An 11,158-nucleotide genomic window follows, 5' to 3' on the forward strand; every position below is an offset into this window, starting at 1 on the left:
AAAGAATCGGTTAAAGAAACAGGAGATTGACAAAAAGGTCATGTATCATAAAAAAGAAAAAAAAAGAATAAAAAATATGGAAAGAATACAAAAATAAAAAGAACAAATAAAAATCGTTCGTCGATATAAAATCGAAAACTGGAAAAAGAAGGAATAGGGGATAAGTTACGAATCAGTACTTGAGTTTCAAATCGATATTGAAGCGATGAGCATAACTAACATGATGAATTGAGAGTATTCGTACAGGAAGTAAATTGACTTTCACTGAGCATATTGAAAAACTTGATATACAAATTATGCTTCAATTTAATGGATAAAGAACTTATTTGATTGGTTACTTATGTGATTGGGTTCTAGGCTATTGAAATCTTACTTTCGTATCTTAATTTTACCCATTGATCCTTGAGTGCACAAAAGATTGTTTTCTGAAAAAGATTTCTGACATTAAGCATTGCGATTTATTTTTTGCATAATTTACTCGGGACTAGAAAAATGCTGGTTGGGAATTGTGTTGAGGGTCAAATATTGCATATTGAATTCCATTTATATCTTCGTTTTGCGACATGATACTGCTTAATGTCCTATTTTACTCATGTTTTATAACGCCCCGAAAGTCGAGGGTCGAGCAATGCTCAACTCCCGAGTTCCAACGCATTACTTATGCAATTTAGATAATGATGTTTAAATGTTGCCCATATTAGTGCCTAAAACATGAGTGAGATTACACTAAAATAACAAATCATACTCCAGAAATAATTAAATTAAGCGAGCGGAAGGCTAGGATAAATATATGAAGTATGTAAGTTTTTCTCAATCCCCAGAGTATGAGTATGATACCAGGCTTAATATATACATGTATTTATCTAAAATTTACAAAATCTCAAAGTATAAATATCCAACTAATCTATAACCCTGTAATCCCGGCGATATAGCTCTAGGTCTACATAGACCCGCCTGAAAGCTGCACGTAGAACTCCTCCTCATCGTCAATGAAATCTGGCTCCATCACGAAAGCCTCGCCATAATCTGCATCTAAATTAGAGTCCAGTTGGTGTTTTAAAACACCGTCCCAGAGTGGGAGTGAGTGATCAACTCAGTGGTACTATAAGGCAAATGTTAACATGTTATCAATTCAGTCAAGCAACAATCATATCATAAGTACTCTTATTAATGCAGGGATGGTATGTTGTAATGATACATGCCCTCACTTACACTCTTTCAGCTACTTCATCTTATGATCGTGCATGGTAAACTCTCGAAAAGTGCGCTTCCTCGCCAAAGCATATGCAATGCGGTGCATGGTCGTGTTAACCAAGTAATTTATTAGACTTATTCGCACACCACTACAAAAAAAACGGGAAAAGCCGACGGACTTGGGGTGGCTTTAGCTACAGCTAAAATCTATCGGCTTCGCTGACGGCTAAAATCCGTCGGCGAAGGTCACTAATCCGTCATCGTAGGTTCAATTTTGAATGGTGGACGTCCAACCGTTCAGATGTTTCTCATTTTGTGGTTCGACCGAGACTTATTTAGGGCTCATATTAGGGGATCGACCCCAGAATGATCATGGGAAATGGATAGACGGCGTGGATGAAAAATATACATCATGGTGGGGCCCATAGAGCCCTCCCATTTCCAAAGATAGGTTTTCCCTTCTTTTTTTTCTTTTGTAAAAGCTTGTGAGTTTTGTACAAGATGTTAAATAGTGGTGACTCGTTCATGAAAATAGTGGCAATGATGTAGAGTTATCCAGACCATTCAAATAATCTGTCTAGTTTTAGATGTTTAATATTTATAATTTTCTTATATAATAAAATCTTAACTGTCCATAAATTGGTCCCTCTTGCATGTATGACTGTTAACAGATCTTTTTATTATAAATAATGGTAAACGTACACTATTTCAGATTTCAAGAGTTATCTGATTTGGAATAGGATTCGGGATATCGAGCGGCATTTGCCCCCACTTTCCCAAATCGCTCGCGCCATTTCTCTCCCAATCCCTTCTTTCCTCGCCCCATCCCCAAATCTCGAAAGTCTCTCTTTCTCTCCAACGTCTCTCGATCTCTCTTTTCCACTCCGACCTCTCTTGATATGGCTTCCATTTCCATTGCTTGTCGAAGAAGCCGATCTCTCAGTCGTTGCCCTCCTTGCTAGAACACGCCAAAGTCCGAGAAGGCTCGCAAGAGAAGAAGCACCAGCAATAGCAGCAGCAGTAGCTCCCCTTCTCCAACAGCCGCAGCAGTATGCTACTCTCTCTCTCTCTCTCTCTCTCTCTCTCTCTCCTGGTTTCATCATGTCTGAAATATCTTGCAGAGTGTGATGGATGATACGCAGGCACTTAGAAATTGCATACATGTCATACATGGTGGAAAAATCTGATCTGCGTCTTGCGGGTGGTCTAGTTTTTGGTTTTGTTCTGTTTTTTTTTTTCGGTATGGAGCTCTGCACATACACAGTTTTGTACTCTATCAATAGTAAATACACCTATATTCTTTTCTTTCCAAGCCTTTAATGGGAACTGAATTAGTTAACACTGTAAGATGTATTTTTGATTCTGTGTGGTTTCTTTTCCCATTTTTTTGATTATTGGTTGGTTGCTATCTGTTCCATACATGCACTCAGGTTGTAGCTTTGAAGGAAGATGGGTGCCCAAAAGTTTGGGTTGTGACTTCGGATTTTTGTCAGCAGCATGCTGCACATGGGGCAGTACGTATACTTCTCTGTATTAGTCGTGTTAGCTTCCAAAACCATCACCTTCCCACTTTCTTTTCTAGTCATCTGTTTTCAGTAGCTAGATTCATCTATCAGTCTATTTTCATACCTATAAAAATGTCCATATTTGTACCTCACGTGATTAATATATTTTTCCCCCCCTGCAGAATCACAATATAAGTTAAGCAAAATTAAAAATCTTTCGTCTGATTGCAGGGGCAACCTCTGATTGGGTTGGAGGTTATTGTGGCCTGTTTGGATTGGTGGAGATAAAAATGTAACCAAAGAAATGAAATTAATTTCCTCAGACGTGACGGTTTCTTTTGTTTGCAAAAGACAGAGGACTGAGGAAATTGATTTCCTTTTCCTCATATTTCCTCAGATTTCTCTATGAAGGACCATTTCCTTCTCCACTTCAAGAAAAGGAAACCTTTTCCTTTCCACGGTTTTTCTTAGATAACTAGGACATGGAATCACAAGAAAGCTGACTTGAAATAACTATGGCAAAGCTCTAAAGTCTGATGATGATGGTGATATGATGAGAAATGCACCTTTACTTGTTAAAAGCATGTATCTTGCAGTGTTAACTTGTGTGGTTTTCCTATGTATTTAAAGCTTAATATTGAAGCATAGAATTCCCTGGTTACCAGAAGTAGCAGGAAGTTGGAGAGGCAAGCATAAAATAAGTTTTCTTAGGATTGTAAGTGTCCAGTAATCAGAAGATCTTTCAACCCTATGTAGGCCACTTATGTAGTTCCTAGTATCCGAGTTACATGTACTTGCATTCATCAATTGATATTACAGGCTGGAATGCATCTTGGAAGACCTGAAGTTAGTTACAATGAGATGACTCGATTTGGATGTAAAAAGTTTCTTATCAAATTCAGTTTTTCATGCCTTCACTATAGAGACTTGCTCCTGATTAGGCATTTGGACAGGTGGCAATTAACTTTGGCTAGACCCTTTCTAAGAATGATATGGTCTAGAACTAATGAGCTTTTCATGCATTCAATGCATGAGTGCTTGTGGACATGTAAGGAGGAGATTTGATATTTTACTAGTGTTCTAGAAGAACATGAGTCAATGTGCTATTTTGTTGTTCCTTTCCTTTTGTTAGTAGCTGCAATTAAGGCTGGGGAAAGAACCATATTTCTAGGACCAACACTCAAGGAACACAGTGACTGACTAAGACTTGTCTGACTTGTAAAAAAAGACTGTTGACCCTCTGCATGTTCTTTCAGTTCAAGACATTTAAATGGCTTGATTGTAGTTAACTGACAAATGAATGCAGAAATGAAAGCAAGAAACGTCTTTGTTTACGGTATTTTCTGTAGTAGTTATACAAAAGTATAAACAATGTGAGAAATGAGAATAAATAAAGGTAGGCATCCACAAGGGGAGAATCTTTATTTCCATTGAATGATTGTTACTCTATCTCTGATTTTGTCAGAGATGTTGCATGTCATGTATGTGTATGAAGTCATTGATCTTTTACTCATGTAACTACATTGTCCATTACCTGTAGCATGCCTGCCTTATATTCAGTGCTGGTTTTAATAACAACTATTTACTTTTGTTGTGCTGCTTTATAGGGTGCCTTTGTTTGGAGTCGCAAAGCATTGGTTTCAAAGGTGAGAGGCATACTCATTGCCTTCACATCACTGCTACTCAACAGATCACTTATGAAGACATTTAAACCAAATTCTTCTTCTTCTTCTTCAGTACGGAAGATGTTCGACTCCATTCCTCAAAAATTGCAATTTTCTTCTCTCCATTCCTCAAAAATTGCATGGTTGTACCAGCCTGATGGATGGATCTCACCCCTATGTTCTTGAAAAGGGTGATGTTCTAACTTAATTTTTGTGCCACAGGGATTACGGAAGATTTCTAGAAGCTGTAGCCCGAGAAGGTAGTCTGTTGTTCTTCATTTGGTTTGTTTGCAAACATCAAAATTAACCACCTATCCTATCCAACTTGAACCACACAATCTTTTGGATGATTGGATCTCACCCCTATGTTCTTGAAAAGGGTGATGTTCTAACTCAATTTTTGTGCCATAGGGAGTACGGAAGATTTTTAGAAGCCATAGCCTGAGAAGGTAGTTTGTTGTTCTTCATTTGGTTTCTTTGTAAACATCTGAATTATCCACCTATCCTATCCAACTTGAACCATACAATCTTTTGTAAAATTTTGAAATTGTTGTGCCTTTGGGTTCTCATTGCCTTGGATTCTCTAAAGGCTTCATGAAAAATCACTTCTTAAGAACCAAAAGAAACATGGTGCTTGATCAACAGAGATGTTTTTGGTTTAATCCAGTAATGGTATGTGTGGGGCCAATTTTTGGTAACTGGAGCTTTTGGTGTGGTGCACACATCACGGCATGTATCTTTCTCTCCTGTCAAACGATCTTCGCTTCCTGATGAATGTGCAATTACAACTGATGGTTAATAAGTAATGGGACCCGATCCGATGTTTACATTTACTTGATTGTAGTCATGTGCTTTTTGTGGAGGATCACCCATAAGCCATGTGGCCCATCACATGGGTCATTTTATCATCCAAAGGCAAGCCTCATATGTTCAGTTCATTTGCTCAGACCAAATGTTTTTTGTTGTTGTTGTTATTGATGGAACACTAGCGTTTTTTCTATGCCCCAAATAACACCTGCTTCCTTTGGTTTTCTGTAGTTTTTACTCCTTTTAGGCTTTGTTGTGTAGGCCTGCAAGAGGAAGAAGCACCAGCAACAGCCGCAGCAGCAGCTCCCCTTCTCCAAGAGCCAATTAGCACCTTGGTTCTTAGCAGGTAGGTATGCCTCTCTCTCTCTCTCTCTCCTGGTTTCATCATGTCTGTTGGGTGCAATCTGGGAAGCGAAAGGCTGGAACATGCAGAAAGTAACTTCAGAAGCTGGAAGCTGGTGCTGATATCAAAGACACTGTAGGTTGGTGGGTTTTGGTGTCCAGAGAGTTGTGTTGGGTCTTCAGTACTCAGGTATGGGCTGGCTAGTTTGGGCATTTTACTTTAGAACATGTATGGTGCTATTGATATAGGTGGGTTATGGATAAATTCCTACTTCAATTTTTTTTAGTACCTCCGAAAGCATTGAGGCAGTTGAATTTGGTCATGATATAAACATGCACTAGAAACATATGGTTATAAATGCATGGATTGTTGATATATTTACCTGTTGGTTATTATCTCTGCTATCATTTAAGTACTGTGAGATGGTTCGGCATTCATTTATTGGATTTTTCTACATGAAGAACATGTCATTGTTCTTATTATTGAGGGTCAAATATTACATATTAGACCCCATTTATTACCTGGATTTACGGGTATGATACTGTTTAACGCCCGGTTTTAACTGTGTTTTGTTGCAGGATGCAATCAGGAGCTTAAACTGAAATTGGGTATTAAAAGCGTGGATTCGGCACTCCGATGTCACAAAAGCAGGGGACGGACTCCTGGGGATTGGGATCGACGATTTTACACAGCCGAGATCCGAAAAAATTGAGAAACTGAAGCTCAAGTGGCCCGAAAGTCAGCCAGAATGCAAGATCATAGGTTTCTCACCATCCGTTTGTCCCGAAATTTCATACACGGCCTGAAGAACATAAATTAACCGTACATGTAGAATTTCGGCCGTTATATCCTGGTGGAAGTGGCCTAATGGATAGATCATCCCTCGGAATCATGATTCTGGGCCCACCTGCTGTTTGGATATGCTTCATCTCCGGTCTCCACGGTCTAAATGATGTGACAGAATGGATGGACAGAGCGGATTTCATATATACATCATGATGGACCCCACAAGGAGCATGCGAGTGCATAGACGGTGCACTCCTGTGGTGCACCGAATTCCTACAAAGGGTCAGCCACCGCTAACTCGCGTCCTCTTCAAAAACGCAACAGCGTTTACACGGCCGACTCCGGTTTTTGACTGTGGGACCCATCCATCATATATGCTGAAAATCTGGACCGTCCAAGGTGATAAAAGGGGGGTAATTACCCTCGCCTAGGTGTCAGAAACTCAGAAGACAGTGAGGATTGCAATCCAACTGTCCAAACGGAAGATGGACGGCAGTGAGAAAAGATCAGTGGACCACACCTAAGTAACTCCAAAAATACTCTTTTCTATACGATTTTTCGTCCTGAGACCAACGGACGGAGTGGATTCCATCAAAAATGACTCTGTGAGGTCCACCGACCATCACAGCGCTTGACAGCGAAGATGCTGTTCGCAATAGGGCATCCACTGTGATGCTTTGTGGGCCACCACCTTCGATCAAGCTATCAATCCGGACCGACCATTCGTTTCAAGAGGTCAAACCGACCGTGCCCTGTTCTACATATGAATTTCTTCAGATATTTGGTGTCCTTGAAGGATCCAAACGGAGAATGGACGGCTGAATGAAAACTACGTGGGGCGCACCGAAATAGATTCAAAATTAGTCATTTCCGACCGAAATTGCGAGGGTAATATAATGAACAGAGTGGATTATCTGGAGAAACTCGATCTTGGGCCCCACCATCAGTCCAGCGCAGAAATAGCGTTGATTCTACGTTCGAAAAAATCGGTCGTTGTCGGCTGCTGTGTGATCTTGATCGTGGTCGAAATCACGATCTGTACCGTCCAAAATGTCCACAGGGAGGCCACAACCCTGTCCAAGAAGTCCGTTTTGAGAGTTTCTGATGGCTAGTGTCTCATACTTGGTTCAAACGTAAGTGGTTTGCGATTACCCACACAAACGCAGTTGTGTTGCAAAAGAGAAAGATTCGCACCAATTCCCAGTCATAACCGGCTTTTTTTATCCCCTATAAAAAGGGCAGCGGCTGAGAGATTCGGGGACAGTGGGAATTTGGAGGCTGGTTGCTGGGTGGAGACGCCAAGAGAGAGAGAGAGACAGGGAGTAGAGTTTGGTTTTTTTTTTCTTAATTGTTTTCTTCTTCTTTCTTTTTCTCTATTTTATTATGAGATCTAGCCCATTCATGTGTGGCTAAACCTCTTAGCTAGGGCTAAGAGGTGAAGCTTGTAGCATGATGGGATGAGTCTATACTTGTGCCTTCTGTTTAGACTGAATTGATTTTGATTTGAGTTTTATTAAGGGAATGTTTTTAGTCGTTAATGGTCTATTGTGACTGAAATTACAATGGGTCTGTGATGGCTTTGAGCATGTTCTTTTCCTCTTGATGTTTATGACGTCAGGAAGCCCTGTTGTTCACCATCGTCTCCTGGGCATGGTTAGATGTCGGTAACCCTTCTTAACCTTCATAAACATGTTGACCGGTTAGTAATTAGTTTAATTCTGTTGTTTGCTTTGTCTCCTGGGCATGGTTTGGTGATGGAATCCATTCTAATTCATATACCTCTCATCTCTTGAAAACTATATCAACGGCAGTTCAGTTAATTTTCCTGATTTTTAATCCAGGCATAAGATCTCCCTGATCTCTACAAGTGGATCCTCTGAATCCCTAGTTTCCCTTCTCTGAAATTTCTTCTCAGTTTAGATTAATCTTTCATCATTATTCTTCAAATTACAATCGGTTTAGATTTCATCTCATTCTAGTTCTATTTCTACTTAGTTTCAGATAACGTACAAGTTCCAGTCCCTTGGGATTCGACCTCGGTCTTACCGAGTTTATTACTACATCACAACCCTATACTTGGGGAGTGAACAAGTTTTTGGCGCCGTTGCTGGGGACTGACGGTTACATTTTTCTGAAATTAATTAGTTTTAGAATTGGGTTAGGATTAGGATTTTACTAACTTTAGGTTAAAGGTTTTTATTTTATTTTATTTTTAGGAACTATTATTTTATTCTTAGAACCTAACCTATTTTCCTAATTTTGTAGGATCCTTACATAAGTTCTAAATTGGTAATTCCTTCCTAATCTCTCTACTTTTTCTACCTTTTAGAATTAGGGTTTAAATTTTGAAATTTTTAATTCTAGTATTTTTTTCTATTTTTAGGAAGCAGTTTATTTTTAGAAACTAGGGTAGTTATTTCCCTTTCTAGAAAAATCCTCTAATTTTAGAAACTTTTCTCTTTTGTTTTTCACTTTCTATTTTTAACTCTTTTTAAATCTAATTTGTTTCCTCATTTATTTTTAGAATTTTTGTTTAGAAACTAACCTTCCTATTTTGTAGGCCTTTAAGATAGAAATTTCTAATTTGGTAAGCTCTTTCCCTACTTCCTATCTTTCAGTTCTCTTTTAATAATCTACTTTCTAGTTTAGATCTTTCCTAATTTATTTTAGAAATCTCCACTTTCTTTTAAGAATTCCTTCTTTTAGAAATTAATTTACTGCTATTTTTCTTTTTAGAATCTAACTTATTTTTATTTTATTTTGCAGGTTTTTAACTTAGGACTTCAATTTGGTAATTTCTTTCCAACTCTCTCTTTCTTTCTAGATTTTCTTTTCCTTTCTTAGGATTAGGTTTTTAATTGAGGGCTGCGAGTGTTTTCATGCCCAAGTGGGCCCGTGACAACACTCGACGTCTCTTGACTGAAGGAGGATTGGTTGAGGGGTTGACTATCCATCGCAGGATTAGACACCGCTCGAAATCCCCTGAGTTAACTGAGGTTATGGCTGAAGACCAACCTCCTCTACTTCCACCCAGGGTGGAGGATACCCAAGATGAAAATGAGGTACAACAGGCACCCCCACCTCGTACTTTACGAGATTATCTACAACCGGCGGGAGTGAGTATGCCCTCATGCATGATTTTTCATGAAAACACAGGACAAATGGACATCAAGCCAGGAGTTATCCAACTCCTTCCCAAATTCCATGGACTTGAATCAGAAAGTCCATATTTGCATTTGAAAGAGTTCGATGAGATTATAGCTACATTATGTTTTCCTAATGTATCTGAGGATACAATTAGGCTAAAACTCTTTCCTTTTTCCTTAAAAGAGAAAGCTAAGACGTGGTTACATTCACTGCGTCCTAGATCCATTGGCACATGGAACGATATGCAGAGGGAATTCATAAAAAAATTCTTCCCACATCATAAAACGATTACCCTCAGAAAAGCAATCATGAACTTTGCCCAAAAAGAAGTTGAAACATTCTTCCAATGTTGGAAAAGGTTCAAAGATTTGGTCAGTTCATGCCCACAACACGGATTTGAAACGTGGCGCATTACAAATTTTTTCTATAATGGACTGACATCTTCCATGCGCCAAATGGTCGAGATAATGTGTAATGGAGAGTTCATCAACAAAGATGTTGACGAGGTATGGGATTACCTCGATAGTCTCGCTGAAAAAACACAATCATGGGACTATTACCCAATGGCGAACACCACGTCTAGGCCGACTCAATTAAAGGAAAAAGGTGGATTATATTTCTTGAAAGAAGAGGATGATCTCAAGTGTAAAGTGACTACACTCATAAGGAAAGTTGAGGCCATGGAAGGAAAGAAGGATAAGGTCAATGAAATTGTTTGCGGCATCTGTGATTGCAACATTCACACAACTGAAAACTGTCCTACAATACCTACCTTTCGAGGAGTGTTGAATGAACAAGCCAATGCCGTAAATAATTATCAAAGACCTTTTACTGGACCTAACTCCAACACATACAATCCTGGCTGGAAAAATCATCCAAACTTTAGTTGGAGGAATGGACAAACGGCGAATCCTCCAGGTTTCTTCAATCAAAATCTAAATCAAGTGAAACCTCAAGAGGAACCGGTTCAAAATCCCATACAAGAGCTGGCTCAGGCAATGCGGGGAATCACAGATTTTATGTAAAAGATAGATTCTCGTATGACGGTTATAGAAAAGGGGATGCTTCCTGCACAACCTCTCCCCAATCCTAAACCGCAGTACGAGAACAATGATCCCAGCTCTTCAAATCAGATGGGGCATGCTAAATCCATCACCACTCTTAGGAGTGGGAAGATCATTGAGAAAACTCTTTCAGTTAGGCCCGAAAAGCCTCAAGAACCAAAAGAGGACGACAATGATGGATCCAGTGATGCCCCACAAAAAGTAGAACCGGAACTTCTAGAGAAGCCAGTTGCTCCATTCCCCCAACGGTTGGTTTCACCAAAACCTCTTTCTAACTCTCAGGATATCCTAGAGGTGTTGAAACAGGTGAAAGTCAACATTCCTCTACTTGATGTCGTTAAACAGATACCTTCATATGCCAAATTCCTGAAAGACTTATGCACGACCAAAAGACGGAAAATTATTCAAAAGAAAATCTTCTTGACTGAGAAAGTGAGTGCCATCCTGAAGCAAGACGTGCCACAGAAATTCAAGGATCCCGGTAGCCCAACCATATCATGTGTGATCGGGAACCATCGAATTGATCACGCACTTCTTGACTTAGGAGCGAGCGTCAATCTGATTCCCTACTCGGTATACAAACAGCTAGGTTTGGGTGAATTAAAACCCACCCTAACCACACTACAACTTGCTGATCGCTCTGTTCGT

The 11,158-nt window shown here is 39.5% G+C and overlaps 1 non-coding gene across 1 annotated transcript; it reads right to left on the bottom strand.

Moving 5' to 3' along the window:
* Window positions 1–9,736: 9,736 nt before the first annotated feature.
* Window positions 9,737–9,843, bottom strand: LOC131252287 (small nucleolar RNA R71). Its single transcript, XR_009174320.1, has one exon. It is a non-coding gene; the product is annotated as a small nucleolar RNA R71 (small nucleolar RNA).
* Between the last annotated feature and the right edge of the window lie 1,315 nt (window positions 9,844–11,158).

Source organism: Magnolia sinica, chromosome 7 (assembly GCF_029962835.1).
Source record: "Magnolia sinica isolate HGM2019 chromosome 7, MsV1, whole genome shotgun sequence".
NCBI classification, from domain to species: Eukaryota; Viridiplantae; Streptophyta; class Magnoliopsida; order Magnoliales; family Magnoliaceae; genus Magnolia; species Magnolia sinica.